This window comes from Protopterus annectens, chromosome 7.part0 (genome assembly GCF_019279795.1).
Source record: "Protopterus annectens isolate FY-2018-M chromosome 7.part0, PAN1.0, whole genome shotgun sequence".
NCBI classification, from domain to species: domain Eukaryota; kingdom Metazoa; phylum Chordata; order Ceratodontiformes; family Protopteridae; genus Protopterus; species Protopterus annectens.
In genome coordinates, this window is record NC_056739.1 from 938431298 (window position 1) to 938458199 (window position 26902).

Genomic DNA, 26902 nt, shown 5'->3' on the forward strand with positions numbered 1-26902 from the left:
AACACAAAACCATGAATGCTGATAATAGCGAAGCTGCAGAACATCGAATTCTTACCCAGGACAGGAATTCGGTGGGCCGTTCCACGGCTTCGCTATTACCTCCACTGTGGTGTGATCTCGAAGTTAGTATATTTAAGTAGGGGGTGTATGAAGAGCACAGCCCCCCACATCGTGGGGTGTGGGGGGATTAGACATAGGTTTTTGGGATGCTTATGTTGTGTGCGTTTCTCGGAACAGTGAATTTTTCCCCAGGGAAAAAATTTGCTGTTCTGAGATTTCGATTATATCACATTTCCAACTTCCAAGTTCGAGTTTATGGTGTGCGATATTTTGAAAGTTTGATAATGTGATATAGACCCCACACTTCTACTGCTATTCAGTAAGTGGACATTATTTTTGTGCAGATGTGGCAGAATGGACAGATTTTAACTCATAATTTAGGTCTGTTCATTAAACTTTGGAGGGTTCTCAATTTTGAGCTCCCAAATATGAAAGCTAGCTTAATGTAAACATTAAAGGCAGCAAAGTGATAGTGTGTTTGCCTCATAGACACCAAGTAAAGGGTTTAATTCCCATCTTTGATTGGGGGTCATGAGGGGTTGCAGTGCATGTATGTGTAAAAGTGTTGAATTGGTAAACATAATATTGTGATATCATCCGTGCAAGTTAGCCTAAAATGTCTTATGAAAGGCATCTGTGTGTGTTTGTCTTTTGTGAGTATGAGTGGTTGAGTGAAGATGGTGCCTTTTCGGGGTGGCAAGTGCCACTATTACATGCATGCTTCTCATCTGAAACTTGCAAGTATGGTAATGTTAAAGGGTTATGGTAGGTAACCCCCCTTTAACAAGGATGCCATCTCCAAAGGTGAGGGACACTGCCACTTATAATGTGGTACAAATCAGGAAAAGGTAGAACATTTTTAATGGCTCCCTTTTGGGACTTGCTTGAGACAGGTGAGGATAAGACATATCAGGAGCAGGGTGAAGCAGGTGTGGGGATTGGTTATGGGGAGATTGAGGTTGTCCATTAGTGAGGTGGAGTCATAACGTGAAGTTGGGTTTGAATTTTTCTACAGCAGGTATATGTCCTGTTGCAAGGCTATGTAGATGTGTTGCTCGGTGGTCTATGTGGGCAGGCAATCAGAAGGAGGTACATTATATGGATGCCCTCTTTAATGTTAGCCAAAGGTTTTAACAGAGCATTTACAAGGTATGCTCGTGTGTTGTGGATGTTATGAAGAATGGGTTTCATGGTTAGGCAAAAGTTTGATGGTCTAAGCAAGTCATTCTTCTTCTGGGGTTGATAGTTGATGGATGCCATGGGGTTTGGTTTTACCAGATGTGAAGGTAACATGATAAAAAAAAAAAAAAAGAAACTCGATGGGTGATATATTGGGCAAGGGAGGATTAAGGGTGGCTTTAGCTCCAATTAGTATAGTTGCACAGGTGACAGGTTTAGGTGACTTTACTAAATCTTGGACAGTGGTTTATATGTTTGAAGGTTTGGTCTAGGTTTTATAGATTTGACATTGGGAAATGTAGGCATTGATTTACAATCTGGGGGTATTGGCTTTATGGATGTATGGAAGTTATTAAAGAAAGTGGTTAATTGGTCAGCAAATGTTATTTTGCCTTATCATAGTGGGCATAGTGGTTGGATTACTATTACATTGAACATTAATTAATTAAAATATTAGCTGGTCAATAAAGTTATGTTTATGGAATTGTAATAAAGGTCATCAAATGTCATTTGGTGTGATGTGTGCTTACTGAAGGGGATCAGGACAAATGAGGTAAATGAGGTTTGGTAAGAAACCAATTTGTCCTGGGACATCTTCGGGTGGGGGTCTAGATAGAAGTAGTAATGTAAATTAAGAAGGTAGGGGAAGGAAGTTAGCTGGGAGGGAGGAAAATATTAAATGGGAAAGTAGGAGGATTGGGTGGAAATGAGGTAATTGTAGGGAGGAGCTTAATGGGTTTTATGAGAGTGTTACTAGGGAAGGAATCACATTTTGGTGTGAATTTGCTACCCACCCTCCCTCCCTATTTGTTGGCACACTGGGGATTGTGTGGTTAGGAGAGAAGAGGGTCAGACTTGTCCCTCTTCGGTTCCCCCTCAGGTGTTGGATATTTATTTCAATGATTTGGGAAATGCAAGTGAGTGTTTGGACGCTGCTTGATAAGTAAAAGTAAGTGAGCAGCTATAAGGACGCTGCTTATTTAGTTGAATGGTTAACTCAATAAGTGGAAAATGAAAGTGAGCAGTGGATGCTGCTTCAGAAGTAAAATAAGCGAGCAGGGGTAAGAATGCTGATTATTTGGTCAGAGGGAGTGGGGTCACGCTGCCCTAGTTAACAGTTACATGGATGTTTATGATGTGATTAATTAAAATATTATTTGGTCAATAAAGCTATGTTTATGGAATTTTAATAAAGATCATCAAATGGCATTTGGTGTGATGTGTGTTTATTGAAGAGGACCAGGGCAAATACATTCTGTCAACGGTAGAAATTCAAACACTATTTTTTTTCAACATTAAATGTTTTAGACTGCAATAATATGCTCTGATCCTACATTCTTATGTCTCCTTTTTCTGTAGAGGTGCAAGGGTGATGTTTAGTTAGGCTGGTCTTGTGGTCAAAAACTGTGAAATGCAGTGAGATAGATGCAAAATATATAAGCATGTTAGTAATGAATTTGTAGTTTGAGTATGAAAACAAAAATTTGCTGTATGGAGTTAATATGTATGATGAGGAAATGGAAGGGGGTGGTATTTAACATAAGGAAATAATTACTGAAAGTAGAGAAAAAAACAATTAACAATAAAGACGAGATCAGAGGAGGGTTCCAAAATGATGCATTTGAAAAAGAAGAGATGCCTTAATTAGAACATTTAAGATATTGTAAATGAAAGGCAAAGTCAAAAGAATAAAAGCAGAGAAATATTAATTAGAGAAATAAAGACACAAAAAAGGAAATAAATGTTTTGTCACTCATTTTTTGACTGTTAACAGCATAATACATATTGGCAGGCATCTGACTGCAATGAAAAAGTGTAAAAAAAAAAAGAATAAAAAGCACATAACTTTTTTATATGCAAGGCTGATGGTTGATGAACAAAAAGAACAACTTCAATGGCCATGGACAAGCAATAGAGTAGCATTTTGTAAATGAGACTGGTAGGTAACTTATAAAAATAAATACAGACCATCACACACAGAGACTAAGAAAAATGACATTTACATCACAAAGATGAAGAAATAAAAACAGAATCAAGAAGGTGATGTGGAACATTAAAAACTTCTCAAAACAAAAATGACAAATGTTCTAAAGATAGTACGTCAAGGACCAGTAAACTGAGAATTTTCAATCTTTTTAATTTCAGAACTTGTTCAGAATGAATCAAACCCAAATAAACACACTTTATAAACTATTTTTCATCATAATCATGTGACATTTTAACCTATCAAATTGTAATTGTACTGTATGTATATGAAGATAGATATGAATAAGACAGTATTTAAAGAAATATAAAAGGAATAGGTGGAAAAAAGTGTACATGAACTGTATATTGCCATATAAGAACAAATTGAAATATAAGATCAAAATAAGATGTCAACAAAGGATATTTTCAAAAGACATAAGCATTTAAGAAAAAGGAAGGAGAGAAGTTAGTCCTTTTTTCTAGGAAAAATTATAAAAATATACTTAAAATGTGATTTTGGAGGTGGAAGGTCAATTGTGGTAAGATGGTTAGAATGAACAACAACAGTTTGATTATTGCATATAGGCAATTATCATGGCAATTTTAAAAGCTGTATCCAATGAAGTTAAAAATATTTTTGAAAAGGTAAGAAGGTCATTAAGTGAAATTATGTTTAAGTTGGAAATGTTGATAGGCAATGCAAGAGCAGAATCAGTAACAGGGATTGATGGGATTGGTTGCGAATTTTACAAAGAAATGTCTGAATGTGAAAAGGGCAATTTTGTAAATATACCTAGTGAATGGTTAGATGAGGAGTTTGGAGAAGATGACACTTGTTTAGGTGTTATAAAATTGTTATGAAAATATGATAAAAAATGCCTTAATACTGAAGGCAGAAGCATTGATTAGAACGATTATGGAAACTTTACAAGAAAAGTTTGAGGAAGTTGATAAGGAAGTTACATGGGAGGGTGTGTATGGACTTAAAGAAAAAAATGAGAGAACATTTTGATTTTCATAATTCAAATTATCTGTGGAAAAGGGGATGGGGTTAGACATTGAAAGATGGTTGCCTGTGAAGCAAAGGAGGATTATGACAGTTTCAAGAATAGAAAAGCTTGGGAATTGTTATTTTTTAGATTTCTGGAAAAAGTGGTTATGTCTTTGAAATTAAAGTATGAAAAAATAATGGCTACAACTGTTAGTAAATGTCTGTAGTGGAAAAAAAGGTCCATAAGGGGCATCTCTTTAGGGATTTTTTATTTCTTTGATTTGGTGAATAACAGGGCTATACAAAATATAGAGAACAATGTGACAGGAGCAAGAATTAGCTTTGTAAGGGGGAGTGGAGATTCCTTAAGTTACACTGAAGTTATAGTATGTATAGTGAGAAATAAAGTATGAGAGAACGGGGTAATGAAAGAGTAAGTTGTTGTTTGTTGTTGTTTGTCTTTTCGGCTTTTCCCGGTTAGGGGTAGCCACAGCGGAACTCCGGTCCACTAATGATTGGCAGTAGATTTTTTATGGTGCCAAGTTGCCAGCCCAACGCCCAACCTTCAGCGAAAGCACTCCCATTCACGCATGTCTTTCGGAGGCCACTCGACCGCGGGGAGGACATGCAGACTCCACACAGAAGGCACTCCAACCGTGAATTGAACAGGAGAACCTTTTGCTGTGAGGCAACAATGCTGCCGCTGTACCACAAGAATTAAATAAATGTAGGATTAGAAATAACTAGACAGGAGAGGAAAAAGTTTGGAAGATGTAGTGCAGGTGGGAGGTATATACTTTATATGAAGGGGACAGAAGTATTTGAATTGAAATATGGGAATCAAGAAGAGGTAACATTAAACTGGAGGAGTTCTAACAAGAATTTTTTTGAAAATTGTAAAAGTTTAGAAAATGTATGATTTTGCTTTTGGAAACAAATATTAAATTCATCACTCCTCCCATTTAAATAGAAAGAGCAGAATTCCAAAGAACCAAGCTTCAACAGCTTTGTGTACTCTGGTGTTAGAAACTCCATTGGCCATAGCTGTTATATCTAAAGCAAAGTACAATAAAACCTGTCTGAACAGAATATATTTTGTTCTATACTGACACTATACTGGATATATCTCTACCACAGTGCTACTAGGATTTCCAGTTAGCTGAATAAAAAATAATAATATTTGTCTTCTCCTGCGTTACCCATGGAAAGCTGCCTAGTTAAAAAATTAAAAAATAGTCTTACAGTATATTATTTGCTATATGCACCTTATGGGTGTGGATAACTAAGGCTTAATTCCCTCTTGCTCATGGGGTTAGCAGGCATAATAAATGCATTAATTTAAAACAGTATCAAATGGCAGACTATGCTACAAATAACTAGTAGACACCCTATGGAGCCTGTCAGGACAGGTAGCTTACATCCTTCTAAGCTGGGAATTGCTGATTGAAGGCCTAGTGTCGGCTATTCTAAAAGTGTATAGTTCTGGCTTAAGCACTTGGGCTTCAGGCCAGTTATTATACATTAAGAAGGTTTGTGGTCTGTACTCTTTTGGGAGGAGAGGCTGGATTCTGCCCTTCTGAGCTGGGAATATCTGGTCACAGGCTTAGTGTGCCTGCTTATTTGAATTGTTTCTTTCTGAAATTGGTGTGGCTTGTTGCTGTAGCATAGACCAGGTCCAGGCCTACTGAATCTAGCTTTGTTTGTATAACTTGAAAACTGATCCAGGCCATCTTTTTTGGAGAAGGTTCCCCTGCACCTTAGTAAGCAGGGGTGTGCAGTTAAAACTTATCTGATTGAAGACTGCTGGAACAGGGCTCAGGTTTGAGCTTTTTTTCTGGATAATTGGGTAACTTGTTTAAATCAAGTTTGTTCATTTTCTATTGTACTTTATTCATCTGCTTTTACTGTATTTGTGTTTCTTCCTACTTTATTACTAGGGGCACTGTCTACAACTCTGATCTGCGATATATAACAATAAGTATCCTTTTCTGTGCATTTAAAGTGTTTTTTGAGTGTATCTGCTTTATTTTCTAAAAAATATATATATATATATATATATATATATATATATATATATATATATATATATATATATATACTTGTTTCCCGCCTTTTTAAGCTAGTATAGTCCAGTTTTCAGGTTAGTGCTGAATTCAGGGCTGTGTTACAAATCTGTGTTTGCCCATACTTTACTTGGATAGAAGGAAGTTCTCTGTTCACCTGTGAGAGAGGGGAGGTTTGAGCAGCCTGTCTGTCCCTGGAGGAGTGGTTTCAGCCCAGAAATTAGTAGTTTATTGGCCATTTTGGGCTAATTTCTATCTCTTTCATTTCCCTGCTATAAATACCATATTTGCCCAGTTTTGCATGCCGGGCACCACCAGTTAGCTAGGGTAAAACTATTCCCAGCTCCACAAAGTCTCCTCTTCAAATTTTCCCTTGGAACTAGACAAACTTTCAACTTAAGCACTCAAGCCACTTTTGTTCTCAGCCTGGCACTTCCTCAAAACTTATAGCAAGCACTTATAAACCCTAGCACTAGACCTTCCTGTATGGTACAGAAGAACAAGGCTTTCTATTCGACCTTACCAGCCATCCAGTAAAACAGTTCACTGTACCTATCCAGGCATGTCCAAAGGGCAGTGTCAGGTGTACTCTCCAGTCCAACTGGTGAATCTGGGCATTTTGAGGCAATGTTACAACTGCCTCATGTACACAGACAAACCCCTCCTCCTACCACCAAACACTAATACATGCGAGAGATGCAATTATATGGCCAAACTGGGGCTAAGCTCTCTCAACCCAAGACTGGATCAGACAGTCAAGAGGAGAAGGGAAATACTTGCATCACACCACCAGTCTCGCATAAACCCATTAAAGCAGCACTGGAAAAAAACACACATAAATACATGAAAACATACTTGGAGGTACTAAATATAAATCTGCAAAACCAACAGAGACCTCCAAAGCAAACATCCAAGCAACCTTCACCTCCCAACACAAACCATGAAACACATACCTCACAAAACCAGTGTGCCATGCAATCACAGCCCTTAAGACAAAATAACATACCCAACATACTAGTAATAGGTGACTCTATAGTCAGGCACACTGATGTCCCACTCACTAAGCTGAATAAGGAGAAGATTACTGTTAGCTGCCTGTTGGGCACCAGGATCCGCCACATAACACAAGCACTCAGGACACTACAGAACAAGTACAAATATGACTTTGTCATTGTCCATGTTGGTGTAAATGACCTGAGCTGTACCTGTCTGGACTACATGAAAAGAGAAATGGAAGAGCTCTCTGATCACGTAGCCCAGGCCGGTATGACCCTGACCCTGAGAAGCATCCTGCCCTCACCAAGAATGATACCATGGTATAAAGAAAAAATTCTCAATTTCAACAACTGGATAAGTTTCTGGTGTCATTCAAAGGGGATCGCTAGAGACAGCTTGCACTTGTCACCCTTAGGCTTTCGAATACTGGCCAAGGCTCTTGCCACCACTGTAGTGCCTTTTTTAGGCAAGGCTCAAAAGACAAACCCACCACCGTAAATAGCACAAGTAACAAAAAACTGAGGGTAATGCTACTCAATGCCAGACGTCTGAACCTCAAAATGCACGCACTCGAGGGACTCCTCAGTATGGAGAAAATTGATATATGTGCAGTAACATAGGCTCATAGGTTCATAGGTTTATACTAGGCTATCTGCCCTAAGGCATTTATAAGCCTAGCCCAAATTTTTGTGGCTTACGCCACCCCTTATATGAAAAAATACTGTGCCCATTAGTTTGTTGTGCCTCTGTCCAGCAGTGACACAGAGATGATTCCCGGGGTAAACCTACGATCTCCCATCCACAGGTCTAGATTTCTCTTGAACAGAGTCAGCGAGGTGCTCTGCCTCACATGGACCGGGATTTTATTCCACAGCATAGGGAGTCTCTGAGTGATAAATCTATCCCTCCAGCACGTCCTATTTATATCCGTGCTAAGGTTTAAGTCGCTTGCTCTAGTGGTTTTGGTGGATTTGGATTTTTGAGGTGGAGCATGTCCATTAATTCCGGGTTGGACATGGCCTTGTATGTCAGGCACATGTCACCTCTGAGCAGACGGTATGCGACTGAATAGAGCTGGAGTTTCTTCAATCTGGCAGCATATGACAGATTTTGGAGTCCCTTTATCCTTTTGGTGAGGAACTTTTGGGGTCTCTCCAATTGCTGCAGATGTCGGGTGAGATACATCCCGAATGGGGCATTGTACTCGATCATTGGTCTGATAAGTGAAGAGTACAGGGAACAATGACCTCACTAGATCTGGATGTGAATCCCTTCATGATCAGGTGGGCAATGTAGAAGGTCTTTCTAACCACTTTAGCAATGTGAGTGTCAAAGAAAGGCCACTGTCAACCTGGGTCCCCAGGTCCCTGATAACCTCTTCTGTGCTTAGTGGATTGCCACCTATATGGTAGCTTGGGGTTACCTTGTTTTTCCCGAAGGGTATGACTATACATTTTTTGGCGTTTAACTTCAGGCCATGGCTCTAGCACCAGCTATCTGTTTCCGTGAGTCCCTTCTGAAGGATATCCGTGTCCGATGCACTTTCCACTATGGCGCCCAGTTTGCAGTCGTCTGCAAACTTTGTCAGCCAAAGTCCTCCCATGTTGGCCTGTACTTCTGAGAAGTAGATGCCAAACAATAGGGGGCCAAGGACCGAGCCCTGTGGGACACCACTTGTGACTGACTTGGAGTCTGACACAGCGCCAGCAACTCTAACCCTGTGGGTTCTGTCCTTAAGCCAGTTTGCAACCCATTTTGTGACATATGGGTTTACATTTAAGCTGGTAAGTTTTTCTACAATTCCTGAGTGGGGTATTGTGTCGAAAGCCTTTGCAAGGTCAAGGTAGGCTGTATGGACTGCCTTTCCCTCATCAATGGCCTTGGTGACTGTTTTGAAGAAGTCGACCAAGTTCAAAAGGCATGATCTTCCCTTGACAAAGCCAAACTGGGTCGGGTCCAATGTCTGCAAGTCCCCTATATCTTTGTTTATGAGCTCCATTATGATCCTCTCCATAGCTTTGCAGACTAGACTTGTTAAGCTTATGGGGCAGTAATTACCAGGGTCCGTGAGGGCCGCCTTTGTGGAGTGGGACCACAGTTGCCGTCGCCACTCCTTGGGCACGTATCCTGTGGTAAGGCTGAGATTAAACAGCTGCCTTATGTGCGGGTTTAATTCCTCATTTAGCTCGTGTAGCACACAGCCGGGGACACCATCCGGTCCCATTGATGCTGTGTTTTAGCTTTAGAGAGAGCAGCTTTCACCTGCGCATTTGAGATGTCCGGGAGGCTACACTCGGCTGGGATAGTTATCTCTCCTTTAGCGGGGGGGAGGGGGGTGAAGTTTGCACTGAACCTGTCTGCCAGTATGTTGGCAATGTCTGTGAGTTCAGTGATTTTTGTATCATTTTGGACTAATTCTGAGCATATCTGGGAGTTTCCACCCAGGTTCCTAACATAGCTGAAAAAGGCCTTATGATTGCCCTTTGAATCCATGGCAATTTTTCTCTCAAAATTGGCCTTAGTTGATTTTATGAGTGCTCGTATTTTTTTACTAATAATGATCAGGGGTGACTTCCCTTTTATGGATTTTGTTCTATCATGTAATAGCTTTCTCCTCTTATTGTAAAGTTTGTTAATGGCTGGGGTCCACCAGACTGGACGTTTGCCCTTTGTGGAAAGAGTCTTGGTTTTATTAGGGATTGCCTGATCCATGCAGTCCTGGAGGTGTTCATAGAAGGCATTTGTAAGGGCTTCCGCAGCTTGGGTTGTGGTTTCCTCTGGCTCAGGGGCCTTGAAGGATACCACACCAGTCTTGAGTAGTGTGAAGTTTGCTTTAGAGAAGTTCTTCACTATGGTCGTTTTTGTTTGGGGTGGGGGCGGGATGTGGATTTCCAGTGAGATTAGTTTATGATCAGATCTCACCAATGAGGGATATACTTCCGGTGTGGAGCATTTTGTCCCCATGTTTGTGACAATGAGATCTAGTATATTTTCTCCTCTCGTGGGAACAGTGACTAGCTGTTCCATGGCATTTGAATTTATGAACTCCAGGAACCGTTGGGATAGAAAGTTAGGGCTTGAGTAATGTTCCCAGTCTATATTCAGGTAGTTGAAGTCACCCAATATGATGGTGTTTGGAGATACATTTATACCCTCCAGTGTCTTAAGAAACCTGGTTTAAGGCTCCAGAGAGCACCCCGGCACTACCAGGCTACAACTCATACCATACATTTCAGCCACAGAACCCAAACCGAAATACAAAAGGCTGGGGCGTATCCATATTCATCAAGGATACTCACACCTCCAGGTTAGATGCTTCAGAGATCATCCACGTGCAACTAACAATGGGCAAAACTGCAATTCAAATTGTAGCTTGCTACAGATCACCTGCCATGTCCCAGGACCCCCATTCCACATTTCTGGAAACACTGGGAAACATTAAGGTCCTACCAAACACCCTAATATTGGGTGATTTCAATTACCCAAACATTAACTGGGAGAACTACTCAAGTACTAACTCCCTTGCCCAACATTTCCTAGAATTATAAACTCAAACGCCCTGGTTCAACTAGTCAACACACCCACCAGAGGTGACAACATATTGGAACTGGTCATCACCAACATGGGCGACCGGTGTTCCACACCAGTGGTCAACCCCTCGCTGGTAAGATCTGACCATAAACAAATCACTTTGGATATCCACATTCTGCCCCCACCCCTGGACAAAAAAAACACCATGAAAAATTTTTTAAAAGCAAACTTCACATTACTTAAGACCGAGGTGGAAAGTTTTAAAGCCCCCATGCTGAAGGATAACACTGTCCAAGCTGCAAAATCATTCACTAATGCATTCTACAGGCACTTACAAGAATACATGGATCATGCCATCCGAAGCAAAACCAAGACTCACTCCTCCAAGAAAAGGGAACCAGTCTGGTGGACTCCTGCCATAAACAAGCTACACAATAAAAGGAGTAAACTAGTACAGAAAAGAGTAAAATCCCAAGAAGGGAAGACATCCCTGATCAGCATCAGCAAGAAACTTCGATCCCTCATAAAATCATCCAAGGCGAGCTTTGAAAGTAAAATTGCCAAGGACTCCAAAGATAACCACAAGGCATTCTTTAGCTATGTCAAGAATCTAAGTGGCAATGCTCAGATCTGCTTTGAGTTAGTGCAGAATGGCATAAAATACACTGAACCGACCGATATCACCAATATCCTGGCAGACAAGTTCAGTGCAAACTTCACCCCCCTTTCACCCCCAAGAGGGCCCATAACCATACCAGAAGAATGTAGAGTCCCTGAAATCACAGACACTCAGGTTAAACAGCCCTCTCTAAAGCCAAAAACACAGCATCAATGGGACCGGACGGTGTCCCAGACTGCATCCTACATGAGCTCAAAGACAAACTAACCCCTCACCTAAACAAACTGTTCAAACTCAGCCTCTCCACAGGCTATGTACCCATAGAGTGGCGCACAGCAGCGGTTATTCCGCTTCACAAAGGTGGAGCCACAACAGACCCTGGGAACTATCATCCTATAAGCCTGACTAGCTTGGTCTGCAAGGCTATGGAGTGCATCATCATGGAACTCATTAACAGAGACGTTGGGAACCTCCAAACACTGGACCCTACCCAGTTCGGCTTTGTTAAGGGCAGATCATGCCTCCTAAACATGGTGGACTTCTTTGAGACAGTTACCAAGGCTATAGATGAGGGAAAAGTGGTACACACAGCCTACCTAGACCTCGCAAGGGCCTTCGACACCATTCCCCATTCTGGTATTATAGACAAGCTCACCAGCCTGAACATAAATCCCTACGTCACAAGATGGTTTGTCAACTGGCTGATGGACAGAACCCACATGGTGAGAGTTGCAGGAGCTAGGTCCGACTCTAAATCGGTTACAAGTGGAGTTCCCCAGGGCTCAGTCCTAGGACCACTCCTGTTTGGCATATACTTCTCAGAGGTACAGGCAAGCACAGGAGGACTATGGCTGACCAAGTTTGCAGACGACTGCAAACTAGGGGCTATAATTGACTCTCCGGCTGACACAGACATCCTCCAAAAGGGTCTCACGGAGATGGATACCTGGTGTCAAAATCATGGCCACAAGCTAAATGCCAAAAAGTGCATAGTCATCCCCTTTGGAAAAAACAAAATACCCACAAACTACTACATAGGTGGTAGTCCCCTAAGTATGGAAGATGTGATAAGGGATCTGGGGCCCAAGTAGACAGTAATCTCACCTTTGATCATCACATTGCCAAAGTGGTTAGAAAATCTTTCTACGTGGCCCACCTAATCACAAAAGGGTTCGCATCCAGATCAAAAGAGATCATTGTGCCCCTCTACTCATCACTCATCAGACCCATCATAGAATACAATGCTCCATTTGGGATGTACCTTACAAGACACCTGCAACAGCTGGAAAGACCTCAGAAGTACCTCACCAAGAGGATGACTGGCCTCAAACTGATGCCCTATGCAGCTCAACTGAAGAAATTACAGCTGTACTCGGTTGCATACTGCCTACTCAGAGGTGATCTCTGCCTGACATACAAGGCCATGTCCAACCCAGAATTAATGGACATGCTCCACCTAAAGAAAACCTTATCCCCACGAGCCACACGCTCTAGGGATCTCAACCTCACCACAACAATAAATAGGACATGCTGGAGGGATAGATTCCTGTCCCAGAGACTTCCCATGCTTTGGAACAAGATCCCAATCTACATTAGGCAGAGCACCTCGCTAACACTCTTCAAAAGAAATCTTGACGAGTGGATGGGAAACAGAAAGTTTATCTCGGGGATCAATTCAGTGGTCCTGCTGGACAGAGGCACAGGGAACTAATCTAAGGGGGTGGCGAAAGCCAACACATTCTGGCTAGGCTTATAAATACCTTCGGGCAGATAGCCTAGTACCTACCTATGAACCTATGATGCCACCTAAAGGCATCCAAAGATCTACTGCACATACATTGTCATGCAGATGATGGCAGGAAAGCAATAGTACCACATAACTGCAAACCACAAATGCTGAAGTGCTGTCACAAGAAAGTGTGATGCACACCACAGACCACCAGAACTGCATGAACTGGTTCAGTAACATACTACAGTAATGAAAAGCTTTATATATTCAGTATGCAGTCTTATAGCATGAAGAGAATTAATTGAAGCTCACAATGAAGGAGCTGCATCTAGAAAGGGAACTGCAGAGATAAGACTGATATTTTAAGGAGAAGCATATTTCAAGTGAATGAAGAGAGTAGTGAAGTACAGGACTCCTGTCTGTATGTTCCAGTATATGAGAAGATTGTATTAGGGAAGGGATTTGGTAGAAATAGACTACTTGTGAATGAAAGGTTGTGGGTGACATAAAGAAAAATAAATCAACTTCTTTCAAATATTCACAGGAATGAGTGAAATACATCAGAATGATGACACAGTAAGTAAAATAAAAGCCAAACTATGCAACTGCTTGCACTTTATTCAGAGGTAAGAATGGAAAAGATGTTACATCTCTCTCTCTCTCTCCTACACAACATATATAATGTCCATGCTCATATGTGGTTTTCAAATCCATCATACTGTATATGTGGCTTGCTCTCAGTTTGGACATACTTTGCCATTCTGGAGCAGGAGGATGGGCACTGTTATAATCACAGAGCTTTAAAATTAGCAGCCCTGAAATTCTAAACTTTCTCCAGTACTTTATATTTCAATCAGAGCTCACATCAGTGATTCCGATGATTTCTCAGGAATTGGGAGTATGACCTAGGGATATCTTTAAGGTTGGAGTGCTAAATCATTTGAATTTGTTGCATAGGTAGGGCACATCATTTAGAAATGCAACATTCAATAAAAATGTCCTTAAACCTGGGGCTACTAGTATGGAACAGGCCCATGAACTTAACGTTTCTGACCTTTATATGCTCTAACCATTCAGGTAAATGAAAACCCTTTGTATAGGTAGTTGTGTCAACACTGCTGGCCAACACATGACAATTATGATAAAAAAATCACTACAGCACAGCATCTTAAAGCTACTGGTATGACATGCTTAATAAACAGATGTCAGTGCAAGTCATTTAATCTCTATCAGGAAATTCAGGGAGCGACAAAAGAAATGTAATAGCTTTACAGTTCTATTACATATTGTACCACCTGCAGAAGCTAACTGTTACAATGATACTTTTTAATATATGGATTCAATAATAACAAAAAAGACAAGAAAAACAAGATGATTCTGCCCATGGAATTTTTTTTTCATAGTTTTGAGCAATGTAACATCAAAACATACTTTTAAAACTAAATTTGAAGTTTATAAATGTCAAAGCAATTATGGCTGAACAACCACATTTCTTAAAAAAATAATGTATATGCGAGTAGTCAACATTTACTAGCAATCCAGTTAGGAGTTATTTTCTTAACTTTCACAAGGAACTGGACATTATCTGGATAGTTTATATTTATTAAGAGAGGTAGAATTACTGACAGAGAGACAGAGTTAAGATACATGATGCAGTAACTCTGTAATGATCAAGACAGTAATGTTACTTCTGTTATAACTCGAATTTATACTGAATCTCCCAAATATACCTGCCAAACATACCAAATTACTCAGTTTTACTGAGTTTGGGGGTTCAAATAATGGGGAGCCATGATTCCTGAGTGGCACCCCTTAATTTCTGAATTTTTCCAGCTTTTATTTAAATTTTTTATTTTTGGCTTTTTGAGCTGACGTCATCATTTGAGCAATGATGTCATCTCCAACCAGTCTGTTGAAATTGAGCTCAAAGGCTCACATGCATTTCCGGCTACCAGTCAATCGGGAACACAAACTGTTAACTTATCTTCGGTGGCCCCTGAGACACTGCACCATAATGTTTTTATATCTGCAAGCCATAGTGTGTGTGTGTGTGTGTGTGTGTGTGTGTGTGTGTGTGTGTGTGTGTGTGTGTGTGTGTGTAATGCCCTGAGTGAATACACTTGATGGCTAGAGATACTCAGGCTCAAACCCTGTACCTTTAATACAGGTAACAAGAGCCTAAAGTCCGAACCCACCACCACTTGTGAATTTATGCCTCATAATTTTGTTCTATTCCTCATAAAATCTGTGGTTTTTCAGGATTTTTGTGGCAAATCACTGAAGGATTGAATTCACAAATAATGACAGGCATTTGAATTTCAGACTTCATATTCTTCAGAAAATAAATGGTAACATACAACCTTTTATTCTAGCAATTTTCTAAGTTTATAAGATAAGTATTTGATATTTGTCCATATTTTAGGCTTTTTTTTTGACTGTTTATTTACGTTGCAATCTTTACAACATAGTCATATGTCTTGTTTATACTTAGTAGACGGGGTCTCAGTTTTTACTTTGGCTTCGTTCATGTACAGGTTGTTTTTAAAGTGTACAACGCCAGGTATTGTATTTTCATGGTTGGACCCTGGCGGTTCTCTTAATTAAATATAATAACAAGCCTCACCTGTAAAGGATATGATGTCATTAGATGCTGTGCTGAATTGTTATAAAGCACTAACATGCTTTATTTTAAATTGTCTGAGGAAGCTACTGTTTTTTAACAGTGGCGAAAACGTTTTGAATAAAGTACGTTTACTTTATTTTGGTGCTCTATGCTACATTCCTTTTTTGGTGTTTATTAGGTTGTTTATTTTTTCTGTTGTAATATTTTAGGGAGGTGTATATCAGCATATCTAATGCGGAAAATGCCAAATTCAATTTCATTGAACTGAAATGTTCGAAATTTCAAAAGAGCGAACTGATGGAACATTAATTTTTTTCCCAGGGAAAGAAATCGGTATTCCATGCAAAAAAAAATAAATAAATACTTTAAACACTGACAGAACGGGGCTTTGCCCCCCACACACCCCTTACTTAAATATATCAACTCTGAGACCGCACCACAGTGGAGGAAATAGTAAACTCTGATGACGGCCCACCAATTTCTTTCCCTGGGAAAGAAATCGATGTTCTGTTAGTTCGCTCTTCTGAGATTTCAAACATTTCAGTTCAATGAAATTAAATTCGGAATTTTCAACATTCAAAATGCTGATAGGAACCCTTTTGGGGCTGTATTCCCTCATTATTGGCTTTGTCCAGGTTTTTTATTCTAAGACATTGAGACTATGGTGAGAATTGAATTCTGTATTCCCCCATTATTGGTTTTGTCCAGGTGTGTTGTGCTAAGAGGTTGAGAGCTATGGAGAGAAGTGAGAACTGAATTCACTAAATGATAGCCATTTAAGTTTCAATTTTCCAGGGAACTGCTGATTTGGCATAGTGGTATGTTGTGCTGATTGTAGTGCACAGGGTTCTGGGTTCAAGACTTGGCAGTGAAATGCATGGTGGTAACACAACATGTTATTCTAGCAACTTTCCAAAATTATACAAGTATTGTTTAAAATGTGTCCCTGGTTTTTGGCCTTTTGTCTGCCCCCCCCCCCCAAAAAAAAACTGAAATTGGAAATAAGTGTGAGAAGATGTACATGATGCTTATGGCTTACACTACTTTCATTCTATTTATATACATATATATATATATATATATATATATATATATATATATATATATATTAAATAGTGTGTGTGTGTGTGTGTGTGTGTGTGTGTGTGTGTGTGTGTGTGTATGAGTGTGTGTGTATAAGTAGACTTTTTTGATGGAAATGTTTTGAACTGGGCAATTTTGTCATTATTGGTTCATGCATTTTGTTTCATTGCCTACTGGAAAAATGTTCAAACAATAAATGTAAAATGCGCTTTAAGTCTAACACGTGTGTTGTATTATACAAAGAATATAATTTAATAAAGTCAGTCATGTTTCTTGTTTTATGTGCAAGGGGCCTATGATTTTAAAACAGCCCAAATGTAATCTTTATCCACCACTGGCCAGATGCAATTTCTTTGGATGTGGTGTGGGTTTCAATGCTGTTTCAATGAATGTGAGTTTGAAGGGCTGAGAAATTTTAATGCTGTCTATTTTCATTGTGAGACAGTATTGCTTTGTTTAGCAGATGTCTGTTAGTTTTTGTGCATTGTGCTATAAAATGTAAAAATAAAATCCAAATAATCATTGTAGAATTAAAGCAGTATGCATACATTAGTGTTTATGGTAAATTGGGTGAAATAGCCAGGTAATGGGACACTGGAATGGCTGCAGGGGGACTCTGGTACCATATTTTGGTTGTCTGTTCTTCAGTTTGCATTTGAAAGTTGGTATCCCACAATTCCGTCAGAGTGGGTTGGGTTACATAATTATGTATGCAAACTGTACGTTAATCAGCGTCCAGATTTGTACCTATTTTTCATGGGCCTTGTCTAAACTTTTGATGTTTCTAGTTTGAGAGGTATGCTCCAAATTACTTACAGAAGAGAAATCATCTTACTAGTCAATACCAAAGGAATGGCTTCTGTAGCAGGATCTTTATTTAATCTGTAGCTAATGTCTTTTAGTTTCTAATAGAGTGAGAAAACTATTTATTTTTCTTTGTGCCCATAAAACAATATATATATATATATATATATATATATATATATATATATATATATATATATATATATATTGTCTATGGGATGTCAGCTGTTTTGTTTAAGCCTATAAAAACTTGACATTTTCCATTTAAAAATACATTATGCTAGATGTTTGAGATGGGTGATATCCTGTCTGTAGACCTGAGAAAAATGTATAAAGGTTCCCATAATAACAAAACCACTTCAGTGATACAAAGATAAAACATGTGCCACTCAATAAAACTGAAGGAAAATATGTAACTAAAATTAGTATAATGTGTAGTAATTTTCACAAAAGATAAGCCAGGGCTAGCTCTACATCCTAAGGACATATTACTAATACAAATAAAGCAATGCTTTATACTTCTCTGATACTGACATACTCTGAAGCACTTGATAACATTTTTAAAATTGAAGAAATCTCAAGCACGTATATACCTGTGACATTAATGTTTAAATGAAAAATTAACACAGGTGAAACAATCACTTTTTATCTAAATCAGAGCATTGTTTCTGTACTCCTAGACCTTGACTGATTACTGTGCTTTTTAATTAAAAGGCATTTAATGTTCTTTCATTTATTGAAAACAAAAGTTTATTGTTTTATCATCCAGTTAGCCTTTGAAGTATCTTGTTTATAGAGCAATGACTAGGATAAACATGAATATGAAGACAAAGCTCAGTTTTATATCATGACAGTCAACCTGGATAAAATCTTGTTTAACAATAGCAATGTTTTACTGGCAGAATAAAACAAAAATAAAACAAAAATAAAACAAAATGTGCCTGTTTATCACAAGAATTCCCTGAATTTTCATTACTGAATAGGTTCTGACAGTAATACATGGATTTACTGTTAGGCTGCGTTACTCTCACATAATTCTGATAATATAATTTTGACTGTATCCTGGGACTATAGAATATACATTGTTTTATATATGCTGAAATCCTGTCTTAGTCTTTTATGTTTGACTGACGTTCTGTAATACAATTGTGGCCACTATGTCCATCATAAATCATTTGTGTGTACTAAAATTACAATGTATAAGTTATTGAGGTTAGGATAGTAAAAATTCTCTATAGTAAAGAAATTTATAAACAAACATAATATGATAACATTCCTTGTTTAATCTCATTACACACTTTTGGAGAACCATATATGATTTACACCTTTTTGTTTTTTTTTTTCCTCTTACAAAATGTAACACGGTTCAGATTACATAATGGACTCAGCATATATATGCACATATTTATTTTTGTTCATTTAAGGTATATATGCAGGTAACCTGAACCCCAGGTCTGCCTTTTCAGCTACAGTTATGTTACACAGAAAATCAAGCCATTAAACAATAACAAAACAGAGTTACCACAAAGGCAACACAAAACTATGTATAAATGATGGAATCCATTAAAGTGATGCATAGTTCAGAAGTAATATTTGTGTACATGGTAAATGGAAGGCTGAAGCTATACTGTACTGACATGCAGTACAGATGAGAAAACAAGCCATACTAGTGATTAGATTAGTACACAGTGCCCAGATATTTTTGAACATTCCTATCTGAGGGTACATTTTAAATTTTGTAAGTTGTGCAAACTGTATCATTTACTCAAAAAATAACACACAGTATTCAGAAAATGCCTACTGAAGAGAGTTATTTGAACAAGTAAGAAAATTTGTTTTAAACTGAACCCTCTGTTTAAGCACAAGTGGCCAGTTTGGTTAATAGGCAACATGGGACATAACCCTATGCCAGCATTAATGTCTTTGAGGTCAGAGTATAACCATATATTACCTATAGACTTCTTTCTCTTTCGGCTTTTCTTGGTTAGGGGTCGCCACAGCAGAACTCCGGTCCGCTAATGATTGGCAGTTGATTTTTACATACTGGCTTGCCAGGCCTGATGCACAACCTTCAATGAAGGCACACCCATTTATGCATGTCTCCACGTAGAAGATGCTCTAGCTGAGAATCGAACAGGACAGCGTCTTACTGTGAGGCGACAATGCCATCGCAGCACCACCACCGCGGGTATATATTACCTAAGGACTACCATAGTAAAAATGGTTAACTATAACATTAGTGGGGGTCCCCATCCAGTAAGAAGGATTAAATAACCAGATTGAGATGGGGCAGCCATCTATATAACCTGCCACATAGTTAACTCTTTCCCTCCAGTATAGCTCTTTTGAGTGTGCACCCTTAATTCCCTGTGGATGTGACTTGAACCTTTAAAATAATGAAGCTATCACCTTACAGTTTTAACAAATACTCATTGACAGAGGACAAATATGTATACAGTTATGTTTACTCTCCTGTATGCTTCAAGATAAAATATTCTGATATCTTGTATGTAGCATGGTTTTGGAATTATTAATGCAAATATGAATAAGAAATATTTGATGCCTAGAGGCGCAATAGGACAATTGCAGAAACACCTGGAGGAGCACTCAGCTGTAATGAGTTAAATCATTGAAGTTTTTGCCATTATAGCACTGGTAGTAAGCTTACAAACTTTTTTTTAAAATAACCAGACATCATATTTCTTTTCTGGGTTGCTAACTGTAACATGTAAAAACATACATACATACATACTTTACAGTAGCAGAATGTGCATCTAACAGTATACAGCTATACATCACCAACGACGGCAAGGTGTACATGCTTAATAAAGAATAGTATACAGCATATAATAATTCCATCAACACTGGAATGTCCTGATCAAGGAATTTAACTATGACCCAAAAATTTACTCCAGGATTGATCTGCCTTTTTGTCATTGAGTCTGAGCCTTTCGGTTTTTGTTCACCAGCTATTGGCAAGTGCAAGCACCTGTTGGAGTGTCTGTATGTTACGAAGGGAGACTTGATAACAATTACCAGCTTATAGTCGTCTATGAATTTTTTTAACCAGAAATGCTGTGTTGATATATGTAGGTCTGAAAAGTAGGTACCGAATATTAGAGCTCATAACACAGATCCCTACTATTAGTCAATACTCTGCCTGTGTTTATGTGATGACTAATAAAATGTTGAGTAATGTTCACTGCCTATACTTTGTTGAGTCTTACTCATGATGGCATTACAGCAGTTCCCTTTCAGGCAGTAAATAAAAGAGCGATGGCCTTTCGAGCAGTGCTGTAGTCAAAGACGTAAATTCAGACTGTTGTTGGTGATGTTCAACACATTAAAGTAGTGCCATCCTGATGTGAAATGTGACTAGTTCAGCTGCTACAAGTGTTCATCCAGCAGTAGTAGGAATCTAACAGCAAGTGAAAGCAAATGAGAACTTTATTGCATGGCATGACTCAATCTGCAGGCACATAGCAGCACTCTAGAAGCAAAGGTACTCAAGTCTCGAAAAGGTCTAAATGTAAAACTCTTACCATAATTAATTTGCACAAGCAGTTAGAAGGTATGGATCCCATAATCATTATTAGAAACAAGATTAAAGAGCATATGAGTACAGACATTACCTAGCCATGGAGAACTACCACAGCATCATTTACATGCAACAAAATGCAAGAGATACAAGCCATTTTGTTTTTCAGAGCTTAGATGTCAATGATGGGGCTTTTTATTAATTAATTAGTTAGTTAATTAATTAATTAAATAATCAATTTATTTGTTTATTTATTTATTTATTTATTATTTACTTACCTACTAATTCACCCACTTATTTTGTTGACCAGGTTGATGGGCTGGTCTCTAACACTTTGCAGCCATGACCTGGTTCTACTAGTTGATGCCAACATTATTCAATTTCCAGACAACCATACAACGTAAAGTATAAAATGCAGTTAAATGTGACTGCCATACAGTTATTACATGAGAAATTAATACATGATGCAAAGTATGATACTGCATATTGTATAACTATACATGTATGGGGATAGTGCATTGCATAAAGCAAGAGATTTAGGGAGCAACTTATAGAGAGCAGGTCCCCTTGCCAGAAATTACTTTATTACACCTCCACTGTTTTTTATTAAGAGGAAAGCACTGGCATTACTACTGAGTTGAGGTCATGGGCTAGGTTTCAGAGTGCAACCAAGTTGTCCTGTTAGTATGGAGGGAAAATAACAGATGCAGAAACTTTCCTCAAGAATTGAGAGTCTAATCACAGATGCTTATGTGCACAGTTGGAAAAAGCAACTCCAATTAGATCAACAAAGGGACAGACCCTCTTCCACCTCTAATTCAGTGTCTACTACCCTCAAAAATGGGTACTGTCACCAACTCTTCCACACACTCACACTCTATACCAGCCAACTATTAAAAGAGCAGAACATGGTATCTTTTCTTCTACTGCACCAATGCAGAACAGTTTTCAGTCATTGCACATGTGAGTCTCAAGTGACGTTGTCACAATGGAATTTGTTTGTCCTGATCTTTCAGCAGATGAAGTGCTGTATTACTTAGCTGCTATTTGGCTATGTTGAATTTTGTATTCATTTTATTCATTTAAGGTTTGGATAACTCCATTTTTTTTATTTTTGCTGTTAAATTACAATTTGTTTTATTTTTAAATTTTGTTTTACCTCAAAGATTTTCTTCTTGAAGTTTTGAAAGTTCTTGGTTATAGTCGTTTAGTCCATTCACTGACTGAAAAGGGGTCCAGTCTAGCTAATTAGTGGGAAGAGCTGAGAGACAGGAATAGTTCTTATTAAGATGTACATTTTCATCTGCATTATTATTTAACTGAAGGGCTCATGACTACTACTGGAAACTTATGGATCAAGTGGGAACGCCCACCTCTTAGGCTTGTAAAGCTAGTTATCTTCTGTTTCATACCATTGCACTCATTCAGTATACACTGCAAATTTTAGAGTATTAATTTTTTTTCCAACTTATATTGCAGTGGTGGTGCTGCGGTAGCATTGTTGCCTCACAGTAAGATGTTGTCCTGTACGATTCTCAGCTAAAGCGTCTTCTGTGTGGAGACATGTATGAATGGGCATACTTTCGTTGAAGGTTGTACATCAGGGCTGGCAACTCGGTATGTAAAAATCTGCTGCCAACCATTAGCGGACCAGAGTTCCGCTGTGGCAACCCCTAACCAGGAAAAGCCGAAAGATACAGCAGCAATTTTTTTCCAACTTACTTAAAAACTATGTAATATGGAACTGGTGAGCCTAGGAACTGCTTCTCACAAATCAACTTGGAATTATTTCTTCTGTTTTGCTCCAGATGACAGAAATAACAGAGGGAGATTAGTTCCTAGCATTCCTAGAAATTATCAGTCACTGGAAAGCATGAAAATTGCTTTTTAGGAGCCAGCTTGGAATCAATTTTACTTTTTTTCTACTGAGGAAGAGAAGAAAAAGAGGGATATGGGTTCATGCTGGTCTCTGGTTGGGCATGGTGTATAGGACTTGGGTCTATATTATAAGATCGATGGTTGAAAACATCGAACAACATATGGTCAATGTCTTCAAACGTCGATCTTATAAAAAGACAAAAAAAAAGAAAAAAGTACCCTAACATGTTTAGGCAGGGAGGCAAGCCCCGCTGCACCACCCATGTGGGCGGCTGCGCCCCCACTCCCCCCGCTACTTAAATATACCAACTCCGAGACCACATTACATTGCAGTAAATGGAAATCTCCCCTTATGGAGATTTCCCTTTACACGCTCGAGATTCTGAGCATTCAATATTCTCATGTCGGCAATGTCAGATTCAACATTGTCGGCTTTCGAGAATATAATATAGACCCTAGGACTTCAGTGCGTGGCCTGGTTGCATATTGTTGAGAACGTCTTTAGGACCTATGTGGTGCTTGGCTTTCTGTTGAGTCCAACTGCTGTAGGTTCTATCTAGGGTAGCTACAAAGATAAGACAATAGCAACTGTTCTGAAATCATAAACATCTGAGTTAATACTACTTCTGTGGAAGCAGCTTGGAGCTAATGCTACTTTTGTCTTCTGATGGGAAAAAGAGCAAAGTGAACTTTAAATCGTTTTAGAATACTATAGTTTTTGCCAGTGCATTTGAGAGGTTGAATTCTACATTCATGCCTACTTTAAATGTTTGCTGTTTGAGTTACTATTTAATTTTCATTTCCTGCACTTTCAGCCTATATCACTGTGTAAGTAGATTTACTGCAGTTTCAGGCTCTTTCAGTGATTTCATATTAGAATTTAGATCTGCAGTCCCGTGGTAGTGGAGAGTACACTGGTCTCATTATGTGCTAGAAAATCACTGAGAAAACCTTAGACTATGCTTATTATGTTTAATCAGAGGCCATTTTTTTCTTGTTTACTAGTTTTCCAAACCTGTATAAAGTCATTTAGCAGTGTACTGTATTGACACAAGCACTTAGAATTGAAATTTTCATATACAACTACCTCTGAAATTTTCTCAGTGCATAGTTACACAAAGATCAACTAGTTTGTGAGTAGCAGAGCACCATCCCACAAGTTTAGTGTTAATCTTGATTCTTATCCGCCATACTGCGCAGCTGTAAACCCCTATTCTACCATTCCTCTTGTTGGTCATGCAATAAGGATCTGTAACCATGGATATGCACTTTCTTGTGAATATGGTTGCCCAAAGACAATGCAGCAATTGTCTTATACTTAATTCCAACCACCTAATTCTTAAAGAAACCTATGTGGTATGTGAGAGATACAGTTGCACAGTGTCATTGAAGGCAAGGCTCTCACAGCCACTTATAATATAAAACAGGTTGTCAGAAACGGACACACTATAACCAGCATGTGTAGTATGGACAAGGCACGTCTACCCATATATGCTGAAGCTCTTAAACACAGCTATACACTCAGTAACCTCAAAAGCACTCTGCCAAAACAACATCTACCACAAAACATAGCAACATCACATGACTTCTCATCTTCTAAGCCAATAAAGCAAACCGACACACAGTCCAATATTTTGGTCATAGATGATTCCATTTTGAAACACAAAGATGTCCAATTCAGCAGGCTAAGTAATGAAACAGTCACACTGAGTTGCCTGCCAGGAATTAGGATCCATCAGATCATCCTAACACTCAGGTCATTGAATCACAAATGCTAGTATGACTCAGTCAGAGTCCATGTGATGAAAACAACCTGAGATGCATGTCCATTGTCTGTATGAAGAGAGACATGATAAACCCCTCAGACTGTGTGTCTCAGTAGCCTAATTTTGAGCAACTTTCTACCTTCTCCAAAAATGATGCCATGATACGAACAGAAGATAATGGACTTTAATAACTGGCTTAGTTTTTGGTATCATTCACAGATGGTGCAATATTTATCAGACCATAACGCTTTGCCAAGGATGGTCTGTGTCTGTCACCCTGCAGACTTTTGAATATTGGCTAAAATCTTGTCCACCCCAGTAGTGCCTTTTTAGGCATTGCCAACCTGATAAATCTTCCAGCATAACAAACCCAAACTAAAAAATATAAAGGTGTTACTGCCCAATGCCAGAAGTCCAAACAAGAATCTCCACTCCCTGCAAGCTGCCCTCCCCCTGGAGAATGTAGACATGTCTGCAGTTACTCGGTCATGGATTAAAGGCAGGGAGAGCACCCTGGGAGCACAGAGCTATAATGTCTTGCAGACATTTGGATCAGATACTGCATAGTAAGGGACAAAAGATGATGATAATTCAATTTACATTAAAGACAATCACACCTCAAGGCTGGTCAAAACGTGACATGCACTTGAGCTTCTCTGCATCTAAATTTCCCTAGGTAAAGTCCCATACTCCCATACCATATCTTTTCAAGCTATAGGTGCCCATCTATGACCTAGGAAACACATATTATATAAGTAGATATACCAGATATACTCCCCATTCAACCCAACACCAAACTCGTGGGTAACATTAACTACCCCACTATAAAATGGGAATCATACAGGACCTCACATGTGCAGGCCCAGAGATTCCTGGACTTTGTAATGACAAACTCCCTGAACCATGGCCAGTATGGGTGCTTACATCTTTGACCTGGTCCTTGTAAACATAGGAGAAAGTTACACCCCCCCCCCCCCAAAGTGTAATGTCCTTACTGACCAGGTTAGGCCATGAAGTTGTCTTCTTTGAAATAAAAGTAAAACCCAGGACCTTGCTAACCTTGGAACTTTTAAAAATTATTCTGATACAAAATTATTATTATTATTAAGTGACACTCTAGCAAAACTTTACCACCCCCAAACCTTGTGAACACCACTGTATATGCAGAATTGTTCACAAAAAGTAAATACAATCATATTAATCGATGCACTGAGGCAGCAGTACCTATTCAGAACAGGCAGAGGAAAAACTCAAAAAAGAAGCCACCCTTCTGGAATCCCAAGATCAATAGGTTGTATAACAAAAGGAAGAAATGGCAAAATGTAATGCCCAGCAAGCTAAAAGCTATATCAGTGATTTAAAAAGCTACTTAGAGGGCTAATCAAGCCTACTAATGGCATATTTGAGGAAAAAAGAGCCTCACAGGCCAAGGAAAATCACAAGGAACTCTTCAGCTATGTCTGACACCTCAATGGCAATACACAGAAATGTGCTGAACCACTTATAAACGGAGCCTCCTATACTGAGCTGGAAGATATTGCAAATATACAGGCTTACAAATTTAGCTCTAATGATATCCCCACCCCCTAACACCCCTCAGGAAATACCCTCAGCCATAATTCTCCCAACTATCACAAGGGGAAAGGTCCTCAATGAATTCTCTAAGGTTGAGAATAATATCCCAGGATGCTTATTTATTAGCAAGAAAAATAACCTATCAGGAGCACTACAATCACTGTTTAAGCATAGTCTTAAGACAGACTTTGTTCCAAGTGAATGGAGGACCACAGATGTAAATCCTCTACATAAGGATGATCCATCCACAGACCTAAATAACTACAGACCTATAAGACTGACTCCTCCAATATGCAAACCCATGGAAAGAATTATCAGTCAGATTCTGGATTCATCTCAGTTTAGTTTCATCAAGGGCTGATCTTGCCTTTTCAACCTGATAGACTTCTTCAAGGAAGTCAGCAGACTTATAAATGGCTAGCAAAGCTCCAAATGTTAAAAATGAAAACATCTGAATGCTGTAGAAACATGATATTTGGATACTATTTTAAAGCTTTAAAGG